The sequence below is a fragment of the Cyprinus carpio genome, chromosome A1 (assembly GCF_018340385.1).
Source record: "Cyprinus carpio isolate SPL01 chromosome A1, ASM1834038v1, whole genome shotgun sequence".
Classification (NCBI taxonomy): Eukaryota; Metazoa; Chordata; class Actinopteri; order Cypriniformes; family Cyprinidae; genus Cyprinus; species Cyprinus carpio.
Window position 1 is genome coordinate 13,793,462 of NC_056572.1, and position 17,163 is coordinate 13,810,624.

General features: G+C 36.2%; 1 protein-coding gene across 17 annotated transcripts in view; it reads right to left on the reverse strand.

Moving 5' to 3' along the window:
* mbnl2 (muscleblind-like splicing regulator 2) overlaps nucleotides 1-4,674 on the reverse strand; it is an 84,913-nt gene extending 80,239 nt beyond the window's left edge. For 4 of the 17 annotated variants that reach the window (XM_042745850.1, XM_042745435.1, XM_042745503.1 and 1 more), the window contains exon 1: nucleotides 4,421-4,669. The gene's annotated coding sequence lies outside the window, so the exon portion shown is untranslated. Of the gene's footprint in view, nucleotides 1-4,420 lie in introns of all 17 variants that reach the window. The other 13 variants (XM_042745171.1, XM_042745608.1, XM_042745042.1 and 10 more) reach the window with 6 other exon arrangements.
* Nucleotides 4,675-17,163: the final 12,489 nt, after the last annotated feature.

A 17,163-nucleotide genomic window follows, 5' to 3' on the forward strand; every position in this document is an offset into this window, starting at 1 on the left:
TGAAATCAGGCATGTACTGTGTGCAAGCTATTGTGTAACAATTGCATAATTGTCAAAACAAAAATACAGTGCATGATCAAACATTTAGGTAAGATAAACGTCTAAAAAATGCCCCCCTCCACCCTTCAAATTAAAAAAATCCCCTCTCACAAGTCATCTAAGAGGGGAATTCATTTTCAAAAATGAAATTCAGGCCCTGAATAAATATCTAAAAATGCTGATTGGATCATCACTATAAATAATTCTACACGATAAAAAGAAGATAAGATAAAAAGATCGGTATCGGTGATCATAATGGCAGATACTGCTTTCTGTGATTATAATTAGTTCTAGTATTTTGTCGTGCCGCGCCACTCGCATCCGGTGTAGACATTGTGTAACATTGGTTTTGCTTTGTTTCAAAGAACTAATCGTTGCCTGGGTTGCTTATGTATGTGTGGGGCGGAGCTATCAAAATAGGGGTGAGACCCTTTTGGGGTAGGGGTGTGTTTGTTTTGGAGATTTCAAATGTTAACATTGGCTACTTGAAATCGCTTACCCCACCTTTAATACAAATTATAAAAAATGTATAAAAATTATATAGATATATTTTTAAAAAAGTGACAAAAACACAAAATTATGAAAGTTTTAACTACATTTAAAATGAAAACCATGATGCAAGAGAAATTTAAAAACGGACAAAAAAAGTTCATCATTGGCACAGCTGGAAATTTGAATGAACATAGAAGATGTCTCATCACCAACGATTTTCTATTTCAGAGCTCTTAAAACTGCATGTAACATTTTTAAGTTGAACACAAGAAAGTTTGCTCGTTTCCTCATGCAAAGCTATCATATGATTTTAGAAGATGCTGAATCCTGTGCAGGAATCATATAGACCAATTTTATGGTACTTTTTTGAACTTGACAGGTTCAGTCGCTATGAACTTTGATTGTATGGAAAAGAACTGCATGAACTTTTGGCCTACTGTCTTCTTTTGTGTTTCACAGAAGAATGCAAATGACAAAAGTTTGGAATGCTACAGCGCTGAGTAAATGATGACAAAATCTTCATTTATGAGTGAAGTATTCCTTCAAGATGGTTTCAAGGCATAGCTGCCCTCAAGGCAGCGTTTGTGTAGTCACACTGTATAAAGACTTTGAATTCGTCTAACACCTCCGTCAAACACAGCAGCTCTGCCTCCAAGGTCTCTGCATCCCCTGGCAACCTATCGCTATGACAATGAGCATCGTCACCATAGGGTGATGAGGACACATCTTCCCGTCCCCTACCTTTGTGACAGGAAGCCTCTAGGCGTCACGTGAGGGATGATGCAGTGGGGTAGAAGTGATGAGTCAGATGCCGCTTCACAATGTTTCCATCCAAATCAATAGATCAGCTGTAGCCTCCTGCTTTTAGGGGCTTACGTTCCCAAAGGCACACTGCAATTATGTGACAGCCAGAGTACTTTTACAAAAGCAATGACAAACAATGTTAAAACAATGCACTGCTTAAACATCAATGAGGCGAGACACGCACTCACACTCAATGCGGCCACCAACTAACCCTGATAACCCTGACAGTCAACTCTAGGTGATTACACTAAACACTCCTACTGGTTTAATGTTGTTTATTGCTCAAATTGCTCATTTGACATATAGAATCGAGGTTGAATGCCAAATGATTTGGTCAAATAATCAATGCAACTGCACCTTGCTGAGAAAATTAACTAAGTTAGCTTTATACAATTAGGCAATGCTGTTTTAAAACAGAATGGAATTCAGTAGAAGAAATGGAAGAATATTAAATAAATTTGTGTGCATGCATCTTTCAGAAATATGCAACTTGAGGAAATTAAAATGTACTAATGTTGACATATTATATACAGTTTAAGACTCAGTATCGTTTACTGTCACTAGTAAATAATTCATCCCAAGACATGAATATATTCTGATATAAAGCCAAATTCCATGGATTCCCTTTGGACAGGACGTTAAGCATATCTTATGGTCTACAGATTGAGACATTAAGCCAAATATTTGATATACAATTTCTAGTTTTCCTCATTTATTTGGAAAGCTCTGACTAATACAGCTATTTCATTACATATTATGATTTCAAGTTCTTGCAGAGCCATTTAATGATTACTTTATCAAATGTATCACATTGTAAATTGTCACACTGTCACCTCTGAGATTCCTGTTTCAGGCTATAATCGATTCCTAGCAGCATGCCGATCTGTCATGATAATGATAGACTATTTGTGTTAGGCTATAGTGTTCCTGTGGCTCAGTGGTAGAGCACTGCGTTAGCAGCGCAAAGGTTATGGGTTCGATTCCCAGGGAACACATGTTAGGTAAAAAATGTTAGCCTGAATGCACTGTAAGTCGCTTTTCTGCTAAATGCATAAATGCACTACATTTAGGCTACTTACAAAATTCTAGATTGGGATCTTCTGAGTGTTGCAATTTAACCCTGGCCTATAACAGCATGCATATAGTACCAAATGAACACACATACAGTAGTTTGTACATCAGTACTTACTTTTTAAAAGCTTTGCAATGTAATCATCACTGCATTTGAACCATAACCATACTTAGGCCTAATGCACTTTAATGTGAAAGAAACAATGAATAATTTTGCATAACTTAAGCTACTTAAAATACCACTTAAAATGCAATACTAACTTGACTTATAATTAATATTTTCATTTTTACACAACATCTTGAAGACCCCTGTTCTAGAGACAGCTCTTCTATGTTCTTAAAAGATGTCTACAGTAAACTATTCATTAAACTATGATGCAAAACTAAATAATGCTGGTTTCCAAAACCCAAAGGTACTGTAACTAATTACCCCCATTAGACATCCTCACTAAACAAGAATCATTAACCTACACTGAACAAGGATCTGCATACTTGCAGACAGAGGCTTAATTTACTAAAATAAAGAGAAAGGTGCAATTCCTGCTGTGATGGCAAATAAAAATGAGATCATAGAATTAGATTATTATTTGGGTCATACATGCATTATGCTTACTGAGATTTAGCAAAGCATCTTAGCATATATCCTCTTCCATATCTATGTCGCTCAGCACTTTCTCAGGTAACTCACCTTTCATCTGCAGATCTCAGCTAACTAAAACTATTTGTTTGGACCCGGTAGCATGATAAGACTATGTTATTTTAACATATACCATGGCCATATGTTTTACACTGAGATAATACGATGCTATTCTTCAAGTATCTTGAACTACATGCAACGTGATCAAATTACCATGGTATATTTTAAAGTGGCGCGCAATACATGTCCAATACTATTACTGTACCATGGTATACTTTTTTTCTGAGAGAAACCGGCCGACGCGACGCAATTAGGACGCCTATCAAGGTGATAATGCACTAGTTGTTGGGCTCTCACGTGCTCAGTGCGCGCACGGGGTGTGGCGCGGGATTTGGGAGCGGTTTTATGACGGGACTAGTCTTCACGGGTGAATCGTATGTCGGTTTGTACATATGAAAGACAGTAACTCTTACTTTTTTAGACATAAATGCTCCAGAGATTCGCGGATGATAAACTGACGTGATTTATTCTATATAATTCTCCTCACGCAGCAATGACGTGAGGGGGAAAAGACCAGTATCAACTCGTCTCGAGCAAGTGCAGTCTGAAGTAACGAATACTGTGCTAAACTCGTCATCATGATTATTATTATACATTTTCTCTTCTTCCTCTCTCTCTCTCTATGTGTGTATGAGACAAAGCAAGAAAAAAACTCTTCTTAAAGTCTTAAATTTAAAGGAAATATCGAACCAATTATTTCTGATCCCATGGAATTTGACGCGATAAATTCGAATAAATTATCCTCAAGGAACGATTACGCAATATCAATTTAAGCAACTAACGTAAACAAGCATGAATTATGAGCTGTCAGTGTTGATTTTCCTTTTAAGCAATTTTAACGAATGCAGTGTATAAGTCATCATCATTTATATTCAGTTTTACAGTCTTTAAATCGTTAACGTTATACCATATTCGGAAAAATTCAGTTTTACTAATCGCGTTAGAACTCGGCGGACGATTTATAAACTGACGTGATATTCAAATTAATTCCCGTCACGAAGTAACGGAGCAATGACAGAAAAAAAGGCAACTGCTGTCAACTGAAACAGTCCTCAATAATGAGCTGTCAACGCGTATTTTTCATCGATTTCGACCAGTTCAATGTCACGGTGATTTTACGACGGCCCAGCACGCGAGCGTTCCCGTTTTAGCATCACTGAGCGAGGAACCCAGCTAGCTCAACGCTCTCTCTGCAATGGCAACATTGTATTGACATTTCACACCCTGTATCGATAATAAACAATCTGCGCTTTACAAATATCGCTCACACTACTTTGTCAACACCTTAAACACGCTTGAATTGAACCTGCTGCTTACCTGGTTACCAGGACCTGCCGCTGCTGTGCTGTTTCTTCACCACAAATCACGCAGACGGCAAAAGAGCTCGATGGAAACTGCGGTAAACGACTCGTTAGGTCAGGGGAAATAAGGCTTGTTTTGTAACCGAAGCGAACATTCTCGTCGGTCCACGCGAAACGCGATCTGTCAGGCAACTGGTTTGGATGTTAACGCCGAACTCAAGTTAGTTTACCAAGAAGCTGGTCGCGCAACAAGCTGCTCTGACAGCTCGTGGGAGGAGGGACCAAGTCATGTGACTTGGAAACGGGGGGAGGTTTCTACTTTTAAGAGCGATATGCCTTAAATGTATCCTCTATACCTACCTTTGCATTGATAGAGCTCAAGGGATTTAAAAAGCAGCTGTTAATGTGTAGTCTAGGGAATCTAGTCTTAAGATTTGTCTTGTCAGTTGTGTTAATTCCCCCCTATTTACAGTCTGAAGTGGTTTAGTCCAAATGAATGTCAGGAGCCCTGGGAAGGGCAAGGGTCTGCTTGTTGCCGTGGAAACAACAGTGGCTCTCTCGAGGATACAATGGATGTGGGCTACTGTGCTGTTAAATCAACAAGCTGAAGGCCTGTTGTTCATCTTAGATGGTGACGATTAGATTCAGATGGGCTGAATCTGAAACAGTTTACATGTCAAGATAGTGAGTGAGAGCCCCGTGCCCAGAGGCCCCTGTGCCATAATATTATGAATGTCATTACTTTTAAAATGAAGACCGGAAGTGCATAACTGAAAAGTAATGGCAGCAGTTAAAATAATCAATAATAATAAATTATAGACTTTAGGGGCGGGATTCTCTGACATGTAAAAGTAAAGCATGTGGTGCATCAGAACAGAAAAAGAGGGGAAATGTGTAGTTTTTACTTGCTTTTAAGTTCCTCAAACAAAACTATGATTTTTTTTTTAAAAGATTTGATGTCACCAATCTGGTAAACGACAGCAAATCCATAGTCTTCCGCAAATACAGTCAATATTGAAGTTTTGGGATTTTTAGCACTTAGCTTTAGATTATTGACTGTATGTTTCTAAAAGTTTAATTGTAAACATATATACACGCTTAATGGAAAATGGAACAAAAATATTGATTCAGAAATGTAAAATAATTTCTATTATTTGAATAAAATTAGTTAATTTACAGTACGTTATCACTTTATTTTAACTGTAAAAACATTGTAAATTGAAGAGTAATCAAACAAGAACTGTGTAAAGCAATAAAATGTAATCTCTTATTAGCATAATAAAGAAAACTAATAATCTTAAAATCAACATGGTGACTGCAGACAACCTGCCTTGAGTTTTGTTTGCCATTCACTGTTGGAACGTGAGGGTCTACAAATAGATGTATAGGCTATAAAGATGTATTTGTTTTCAAGCTCATCTCTTTCCTCTTGAAATACAGGTTTTGTGCTTTTTAAATTGGAATAAGTCCTGACTCCAAGAAGAATACAAGGCAGACAGCAAGACTTAAATCACCTTTTGCATTTGTTAAAGGACTATTTGCACACTTTCCCATACTGGGAACTGAGAAAGTAATCTACTTTAGTAGAAAAAGCTAAAGGAAAAATCCAAAATGATGAATATGTCATTAAGACATCTGAATAAGAACTGTGATGGATTAGCACTTAATCAAGACTTTCTGCATTGAAATAATTGATGTTCCAACATTTCTATCCCAGAGAAAACTCACTAGGTTTGCACATCATCGGTTATCATTGACTTAAAGGTGACTGAATGGCAACTTTAAGAAATAAATGATTCCATATATGTAGACTGATTTATCATATAGCCCATTATATGTCTAAACACTAAATATCCTAATGGACTGAACAATATTAATTTGATCACGATTCACTCTTTTGATTGAGGCTGGTTAGAGCATGTCTTTCTCTACATGGAGACCTGAATTTTCTTCTTGTAAACAGAGATGTTGCACAGTATGAGGGGGAGTGTGTCAGAAACATTCCTAGAATGATCTGGAACTCACTGATATTTTCTCCAGTGCACATGCCATGAACAAATTAAATCATTAGAAGTCAGAACCCAGTCACCTCATCACTGGCTGCCGGGTTTGGTGTGCTGTGGAAAACTACTGTAAACACTCTAAAAAATAAAGCTTCCAAAAAGGAGTTTTTGCAGCAAAGCTATAGAAGAACCATGCTGGGTTCCTCAAAGAACCTTTCAGTCAACGGTTCTTAAAAGAACCACTTCTTCTTCAGTGTGAATAATATTTTAATAATCTGAAGAACGTTTTTCCACTATAAACAATGGAATGGAAAATGTTCCATGGATGCTAAAGGATATTCATGGAACCATCAATGCCAATATAGAACCTTTATTTTTAAGAGTTCTTATTATTTTTAAATACACACTTAAAAATAATGGTTCATCATTGGCATCTATGGTTCCATGAAGGAATCTTTAACATGCAACCTTTTCAATGCACAAAAGGTTATTGTAAAAAGTTCTTTAGATTATAAAATGTTCCTAACACTGAGGAAAGAAAATGATTATTTTAAGAACTGTTCACTTTTTTCTTTTTCTTTTTTTGTGGAACCAAAAATGGTTCTTCTCTGGCATCACTGCAAAATAACCCTTTTGGAACCTTTATTTTTAAGAGTATAATACAGCACTTCATTATTATATAGGCTGTGAAATAACAAGCAGTATGTTCTCCACTTAGAAGGATCTTCAATTTTGTCAGTTTTCTTGCTTCTAACACATTTCATGTCCAATAAGCACATACAGTAGTGCCACTGTGTTTTGCCTTAAATGCTTATTTTAAACTGAAGCAACAACAGCATTGTGATTGTGCAAAAGCTTTCAATCTGCATTCCTCAAACCCATAACTGCTGAGCACGACTTCCTCCCAAACCCTTCCCAGCGTTCATCAGAAATCCGCAAACATAAACATCATCACCGCAATCTGCTCTGGGATTAGCCAAGTTACATAAGCGCATAGTTTGTAAATCACTAAAAGTTGAAAACAATTTGTGACAAAACATTCCTTCCGTTCAGCCCAGAGTTGGAAGGGAGCTGTTGAATGTGGCCATAATGACCTAAGTGTGCTCTCTTACCGTCATGTGAAATAGCATCAAGGAGGTGCGGAGAGACAAACTGCGGCTTATTATAGTGAGTAAGAGTCTAAATAGACCACTAGACTGCTAATTCCAGACTTGTGCATCATCTCCATTTTGGCAAAGTGCATCAAAGTGCGAAACCTTGAATGATCAACAGGACCTGGAATAACATTCTGTTGCTAAATTTAAAGCCCATTAAATTTCAACACAGCACACTAAATGCCAAAAACCGTCATCTGAAAATAAAATAGTCATTAGTAAGAGTCAGAATGCAATTCAAATAGCCATTTCGGGAGTTGTTTTTATGTGAGTCAAAGCTTTGCTGGCGGTGAGATGTAAAGAAGGTTCGCTGGTTAAGCTTCTCTGTTGAAAGGTCACTCGTCCGTGGCTTTGAGCTTTAAACGGTCACCAAACCCCACCACATTGATTCATAGAAATCCACCTACTTTACACTGTGTGTGTGAATTTCATTTCAAACATACAGTGACCTTTTAAATCTCTCAGAGGAGACATCGGATGCCCATTTTCCACTAGTTGGTATGATTCTTTACGGTCTTCATGAAATGTCTACAACATACTTTGGCTTTTTACCTTGCCAAAAACAGCTCTGTTCACAGCGACCCATTTTGGTCAAAAACAGCCCTCTCAACAACCAACCACTTCCTTTCATTTCTCATTAAATGATAATGAACTCTGCTCACCCCAACCCTCTCTTCTATTTTTATGTGTATTCAGTTTCACGTTACTATCAAAAACAAAACTGATCCACAGTGTCCTCAGTGGCTCTGATGTCAGGAGATAATGAAGACTCTTATGTTCACTTTTACATCCAACTACAAAATACTTGCATTGCTTACATATATGCTAAAACAGGACATCAGCGGTATTCACATCATACTGCTCAGAAAATCAAAACAGCTTTATATTTGAGATTGTTGTAAATGAAGTAAATGGATTTTTATCAACTGTAGAGTGGTTGTGTCCACACACTGCTAAGACACATTTATATGCAAACACCATGTTAAAATGTTTTATTAATATTTTTGCATCCAATGTCCCCTTTAAGTGACAATAAAAAGGGAAAAAAATGTAAAAAGGCAAAATCTTTTATTATTATTATTATTAGACCAAAACTTTCCTGACAAAAATTTGTAGAATGTGTACAAACTTATACTCAAGCTCAATTTTGTGCATTGTTATGTTTCGAAATGTAAATATGGCAACATTGTCAGCATTGCAACAAAATGTAGGGCTGCTTAATCAACCAAGAATTAATGCTTGCAAGTGTAAAGAATGTTTCTGGTCTTCAGTAAGCAATGTATAGTTGTCAAATATAGTTTTAAATATGCTTACAATTTTAAAATCATAGTTCTGCTGTCCTTGTTTCATGCCAAATACACTGCACACGTGGATTTTATTTAAATCAAATTCAAAGCACCTTTTACGGAATAATATTACAGTGATAACGTCTTAAATTTTAATTTAAAGCTTAATCTGAATATACTGATATATTAATATATAACTCAGGCTCAGTGGAAAAATGTGCCTGTGGTGAAATGACATTACACTGGTTTTAAAAGTGCATTTAGTTTTATCTGAAGCAGATGAACATGAATCTGTCAGTGTTTTATTATATTGGTTGTTTTTACACACCGCTGCAGTTTGGAAATAAAATGTCCAGTGAGTGAGTGGCAATAAAAGGTTAATGCGCATTTCAAAATAACATACAACCTATGCAAACAAGATAAAAACACTAGATAAAAACAAGCAACCGTGACATTTTTGCTTGCTTCTTCTACATGTCTTTAAGCTCTTTTACGGTGACTAGTTTTTCTTGGGGCCAAACTGTTCCAGGTGAGCTAACAAGCAAGTCTACTATGTCAGAAAAACCATACTGTATGCTGTTTATGTGATGCAAGCTGTCAAATGTAGGCTATTATTTAAAAAAAACATGTACTATGATGAAAGTGTTTTATATTAATCAATAATCTGCCCTCGTAATCATAATTGGTGTAAAAAGGAATAAACTTTACTGCCGTTTTTACTGTCTGTAGTGTTTATTTCAGCTGGAAATGGCAGTGAAATATAGGCATAGGTAAGTCTAATTTTATATATGAAACTGAAAAATATTGATCAGATTACATGATGTCACTGCCTTGTGTAATCTTGTTATTGCTGCTTGTTGCTCTATTTATTATTTGATCTCAATTAATTTTTAATTATTTCTGGCTTCTCCCACTAATAACTGTAAATAGTGAAGTCACTATCCTGTAAAATGTTTCTCATTTTCATCAGAGTTGTATAAATAATATAATAAGACCAGGAAAGAGGTATGCAGTCTACCCTCCACAACCTCTCACAGCACAAGACCCCGAGCGCCTCCAAGAGAAAAATGGCACCGCTTCACTTGAACTGCAAAGTCGACATTACCCTCTCCAAGGAGCTGATGCAGAAAGTGTCACAGTTGGCTGAGAGGTTTCAAGAAGCCGAATGGTATTCATTAAAATTATAATTCCAATGGTATTCATTAAAAACAAAATCTGAAAAGTATGCCAATATGTCCTTTTTTTCTGTGCAATGTTAGCAGTAGACACAGAAAGTCTTCTGGATATAAAGTGCACTTATAAAGGCCATCATCATCATGTGCAGGGAAATTCTCAAGAGACAAACGGATCAATTGAGCTGTGGAGGAGAAGAACAGAGACCATGCCTTTTATAAGGCATGGTTCACCTCGTCATCATTTACTCACACGTGTGTCATTCCAAACCCATTTACTGGAAAAATCAAGGACTCTTCATGCAGTTGTTTTTCCTACAATGACAGTTAATGGTGACCACCATATTTTTTCTGTTACACAAATGAAAGTGAGTAAATAAGTGACAGAATTTTCATTAGGATGAACTATTCATTGGAATGTTCAATTTCCATGCAACATAAGTAGTGTGTTATGAAGATAATCTTTCTCCAGTGTATTACTTTCCCATCTAGAACCCTGCAGTAATATGTTGATAAGGGTTTGTGGACTGTAGCCATGTTAATGGTGGCTGCATCTGAATCTTATATATTGTTTTTTTTTTTACATCTGATTGGTAAAACAGCTTGACCTCTGTGATCTAGCTGGCAGCGTTTGAGACAAAACCTCTTCTACACTCCTAAACTGAAAGCTCAAGCTAACCCACGCACACTGATAGCAAATATGCATCCTTAGGGTCATCTTATTCTTTTAATCCAAAGAAAGTCTCATTTTAATGAGTTGCATCATTTGCGAATGGACATGTCTTGCCTCTAACTCTCATTCTCTTGGTTGTAGCTGTGGACTGGGTCGCTTGGGTAAAGACGTTTCCCCTTTATCTTAATATTTTTTCTTTTTTGGGGATGGGGTGATGTGAGATTGACATCTTTATAGCTGGTTTACTGTTCTTGATGCTGTTTCTCAGCAAGAACATTACAATTCATCCTCTGACAAGCAAATTAAACTGAACTAAATTATACAAAATTTTTGCATTGTTGTGCACAAAAGATTAATGTCAACACACCCTGAAGTACATGCAAGTAGGTCTACTATACAACAAAAGCAGATCTATCTTTCCTCACAAGTTTGATTTCATGCATTGTTGCATTCTGAAATGTGTAAAGCGGTATTCATATCTCAACGCAAGTTTCATTTTCATAGTTGCCGCATAAGGCATTTTCCCAGCTAAGCTTTCCCAGCTTTTCCCGTTAAGTTACGAAAATGTCAATGTTTTTTTAAATGTTACTGTCACCGTCCCGTTAGCAGGATGCCTAAGCTTACTTTAATATATTATGATTAAATCCTAATCTAATCATGGCAAACTATATATCTTTGGAAAGGTCTAAGACTCATAAATATATATTTTACCACAGTTTTTTGTTAAAAAAAAAAAATATGTAGTAACAGTAGTAGATTAATTTATGACAAGAGTGCGCCTCAAAACATATACTTCATAACAGGAGTTCTGACCTTTGTCACAAAAATTATTTTTCGTTTGCTTTTCCCCTATCACATGTTTTAGTAATCATCATAAATTATATATCATTTGAAAGGTTAAACCTCAAAATTCATCCAATGAAACCGTTTTTGAAATCGGACATTGCTTTACCATAGAAATGGTACTTCAATACATTTTAGCAGACTCCTCCCCCTTAGTGTGGGGTGTCATATTACAAAATGTATTAAGGTCTTTTGGAATCAAAACTTTTTATGATCTTGACAAAATACATATCTTCCGAAAGGTCTGAGTCTCAAGATTTCATATTTGGTGATAGAAGTAATACAGAGAGAGAAACTTATAAATTTGTGACAGAAAAATGCAGAAAAAAATTCAGTGGTGTTTGGATGGCACCCGGTGGCTGTTTGTGGTATAACACCTAAACAAAATTGCACAGGAACCTCTATTTTTTTTAACATCAACTTCAAATTTGGAACATAACTCATTTAGACATATGGCTTTAATTTCATATCAAATTTGATTAAAAGATTAAAACCTATTTTGTAAAATATTTATTTTATATAAAATAAAAATAGTACAGTACATTTTCTTTACAGTAAATTTAAACTTCTATAACTTTATGCTTTCGTTTTTTTTAATGTTTGACAGTTAAGAGGCTAAAAAACTTGGTTATGTGAACGTTAGAGGAAACATTAAGGGAATGTTTCACTTTATAATTTTACAAAAATTATGAGAATGTTACATTTAAATGTGCTTTAAACCATATGAAAACAGTAATAACATTTCAAAATAGTTTAAAATATCTCAGAATAATGTTTCATGATTCAAGAATAAATAGCACTTTTGTGCTAATATTTTGAAAAACGTCATTAAAGGCAAAGATAACTTCAAAAGGAGATTTTATTAACATTAAAAGTTGGAAGAATGTTTGTTCGCTTTTGAGAGAAACTTGCCAGAACATTCAGAAAATGTTCTGATAGTGGGAATTATGCATAAATGTACCCAATTTAATGCCAAATACAGCTCAATGTATCTCTATGGCCGCCTTGAATATATATATTCAAGGCGGCCATAGAGATACATTGAGCTGTATTTGGCATTAAATTGGGTAAAAGACCATAAAAGATATATATATATATATATATATATATATATATATATATATATATATATATATATATATATATATATATATATATATATATATATATATATATATATTATATATTGTTGTTGTTTTTTTTTTGGCCACTAAATTAACGCAAGAACACAGATAAAGTTTGCCAAGTTTTAGCATCTAAATTTGCACTTTTTATGTAAAGTAACCTGTTTTACCCTTACTATTAGTATTTTTACACTTAGTATTTACCCTAGAATTGAAAAAAATGAGCTATTAGTAAAGCTGGTGTAGAGGAAAAAAGAAACAAACAACAAGCCAGGTAGTGTTCTATCATTTTATGCACTGTCAATTAGATCAGTCGATTATATTGACTGAGATGCTCCACCTGTGCAGTTAACCCCTCTGCGTCTACTCCCGGGAGCATTACACCCATCCATTTGCTGATGGATGGAAGGATTTCCCGTCACTGTCGATGACCTGTCTGACCTGGATTAAGACTTAACAGACAATGCAATATTACAGAATTGTTGAGCACCAGAGGTGGGAATCATTAATTAGACTCACAGGAAGTTGGGTAACACTTCAGTGCTTCTCAGCTGGTGGGTCACAGGTCTGTTCTATATATATATATATATATATATATATAAGATATGTGTGTGTGTGTGTGTGTGTGTGTGTTTGTGCGTGTGTGTGTGTGTGTGTGTGTGTATGTGTATGTGTATATTTATATATAAAAATTTTTTTTTTTTTTCATAATGATTTATGATATCGATGCATTTCAACTTTAATAAAAATAAGGAAAAATTATGCATGTATAAGTGTTAATATATTACATAATATTATGAAACATATTTACACATCAAGGGATTCATATTTAAACATTGCATGAATCCTTAACACAAATCAGGTTTTACACAGAAATACATCCAAATACATACACCATCCTTGACACACTTATGCAATTGAATTGTGAAAACAACCCACTTGTTAAGAGGTAATCAGTAAATTCCTGTTTGTTCAGAGGTCATTCTAAAAAAAAAACTGTTAAATTCATGAAAATTCAGATATGTAAAAACGTTTTAATTCCTGAACATGTACGCATGTTTGTTTGTGTATGCATGCACATACCAGAAGAAATGTTATTCCTGACATGAGAAAGAGTGTTTTTAATGTCTGGACAGTGCAGTTCACTTCAGTGTCTTAAGGCTCCATCAATGTGAAATATTAATGCAGCTACTGCAGACCCAATGAACACCATCAGATGAGAAGAGCAGGACCACTGCAGGAGAGACTCATATCTGCATATACTACAACTTAACACATGCATGGAGAACGTCAACTTGGGTTCAACTTGATTCATGGCAATAACTGATCATTCCTTGTAATAAAAAAAAAAAACAAAAACAAAAAAACAGCCAGCCAGACAGCCAGCCAGCCAGCCAGCCAGACAGACAGACAGATAGATAGGTAGATACAGTTCATTAAATATACATGCACATACACACTGAAATCTAAATAATACAAAACAGTATTTGTAAACTTTGTTATACCATCATTCACTGTCTGTTCTGATTAGTTCAGTTCTGTTGCTATGGTAATTGTTTCATATCATTAATATTTCATAGATTAATTAGTTAAAATTTCAGTCGACACAAACACATTGCACACATAAACCGAGTGAAGTATGTGTACAGGACATTTATTTGTGCTTAAAGGGTTAGTTCACCCAAAAAGGAAAAAATAGCCCATAAATTACTCGCCCTCAAGTCATCCTAGGTGTATAAGACTTTCTTCATTAAGACGAATCCGGTTGGAGTTATATAAAAAATTATCTTTGATCTTTCGAGCTGTTTAATGCCACTCAGCGGGTGTTGCATGCATCAGTCCAAAAGAAGATAAATAAAAAATCCTACTGACCTCAATGTGTATCAGTCACTTATCTCTTCCTTCTCTGCTAATGTCTCCACTGCTAAAAGGACATACTACCATAACAAAATTAACAATTAGTCTAACTCTCGCATGCTCTTTAAAACATTTTTCTCACTCCTGTGTCCTCCCCCTCCTGCATAAACTGTAATAGCTGACGACTTTGCCACTTTTTCATTAATAAAATTAAAAACATCATCACACAATTTTCCACACCACAATCTGCCAAGCACGTCTTACCAGCAAAGTTGTTACCAGTTGTTGAAGCCCTAAGACTGGCAAGAGCAGATTCCAAATCTTGAATACTTATCTTGCTGGATCTGTCCGCTGCTTTTGACACTGTTAACCACCTGACCCTCCTGTCAACCCTATTGGCAAAGGGCATCTCAGGAACCAAACTCCAGTGGTTTGAGTCTTACCTATCAGATAGGTCCTTCAAAGTATCTTGGAGAGGTGAAGTGTCCAAGTCGCAACATCTAACTACTGGGGTGCCTCAGGGCTCAGTTCTTGGACCACTTCTCTTCTCTGTCTACATGCCATCATTAGGTTCTGTCATTCAGAAACATGGCTTTCCTTATCACTGCTATGCTGATAACACTCTACCTCTCATTCCATCCTGATGATCCGACAACAGCTGCTCGCATCTCAGCTTGTCTAACAGACATTTCTTGCTGGATGAAGGACCATCACCTTCAACTCAACCTTGCCATGACAGAACTGCTTGTGGTTCCAGCAAACCCATCGTTTCATCACAATTTCACAATCCATTTAGGCACATCAACCATAACTCCTTCAATAACAGCCAGAAACCTTAGAGTTATGGTTGATGATCAGCTGACTTTCTCAGACCACATTGCTAAAACTGTCCGGTCCTGTAGTTTTGCTTTATTCAACATCAAGAAGATATGGCCCTTTCTTTCGGAACATGCTTCACAACTCCTTGTTCAAGCTCTTGTTCTGTCCAGGCTGGACTATTGCAATGCTCTCTTGGCAGGTCTTCCAACCAGTTCTATCAAACCTTTACAATTAATCCAGAATGCAGCAGCAAGATTAATTTTTAATGAGCCCAAAAGAATGCATGTCACGCCTCTGTTTATCAATTTGCACTGGCCTACAAAACCACCACTTGCTCTGCACCCCTTTACCTAAATTCATTACTTCAGACTTATGTGCCCTCTAGAAGCTTGCGTTCTGCAAGTGAACATCACTTTGTGTCATCCCAAAGAAGCACAGTCACTTTTACGGACTTTAAATTAAATGTTCCCTCCTGGTGGAATGACCTGCCAAACTCAATTCGGGCAGCTGAGTCCTTAGCCATCTTCAAGAATCGGCCAAAAACACATCTCTTCCATCTTTATTTGACCCTCTAACTCTAGCACTCTCTATTATAATTCTATTCTTAAAAAAAAAAAGTCTCCCTTATTTATTTATTTTCTTAAAAAAATAAATAAATAAATACTAGCTTTCTAATCTTTTTATATTGTATCTGTTTTCTTTTCATTTATTATACAATTAACAAAAGCAAAAATACCTCTAACACTAGCTTGCTCTGTTCTTTTTCTATTCTATCTGTTTTCTTTTTATTTATTATATAATTTTTTTAAAAACTTGCTACGTGTACTGCATTAAGCTAACTGAGACTTGTTATAGCACTTGTATATCATTGCTCTTTTGTTGATTTTGATTGCTTCCATTGTCCAATTGGAATCCAATTAAATAATATTTCATTAATTAACATCAATGTTCATAAAAAATTAGCATTAGAATTAGTAACTCTGTGTCACAGTATCTGGTTGTTGTGCCCTGGACCGGCCACTTGATGGCGGTCTCCCCTTTTACTGTAACTTGTCATGAACTACATTTCCCGTAGTTCTTTGTGCGGTTCATTTCGTTACTGATTATCATCAGCTACTGGTCATTTACCCATTAACTCATCACTATTACCTTGCCCAAATACCCACACTTGCGGTTCTCTAACCATCACACAGCTTGCGATGGACATTAAATAAAAAATAATAATAATAATAATAAAAAAATCCTGTATTTTGCAACTCTGAAAGACTTAATTTTATAATAAGTGCAAGTTGGTGAGGTTACCATGAACATAAATCTGCATATAAAAGGTAAAAAGTGGGCTTCCTCCTCTTCCTGTCTAGTTGGTTAGTCAGGTCTCTCTTTTGTGATGCCTGTAGCTCAATCAGATTGGCCCTGTCCCAAATCACTCCCTAAACCCTTGCGGTCTTCCTCACACTTTCCACACTTTTGTGACGTAATGCCACTTTGACAGTCGGGTAGAAGTCTGCCACAGAGCTCAGCAGAGGTGTGCATCAAGGGGGCAAAGGGGACGCTCGTGAGCACCATTCTAAAAGCTGCAATGAGGAATGGAGATGGTCCTCACTGCAGAACACAAAAACCAATGCGCATAAATGCATGCAGATCCAACTCCTCCCACCTTACATATACCTAAACCTACCCGTCTCCACCCCCTGATCCCTAAACCTACCAACTGCCACCCCTAAAAATTACCAATCTCCACCCCCTGGATCTTGTTTTCTGCAGTGAGGGGCTACTGGAGGAATGGGACACCCTATGGTCTCGTGGTCTCATGGACTTAACGGATATG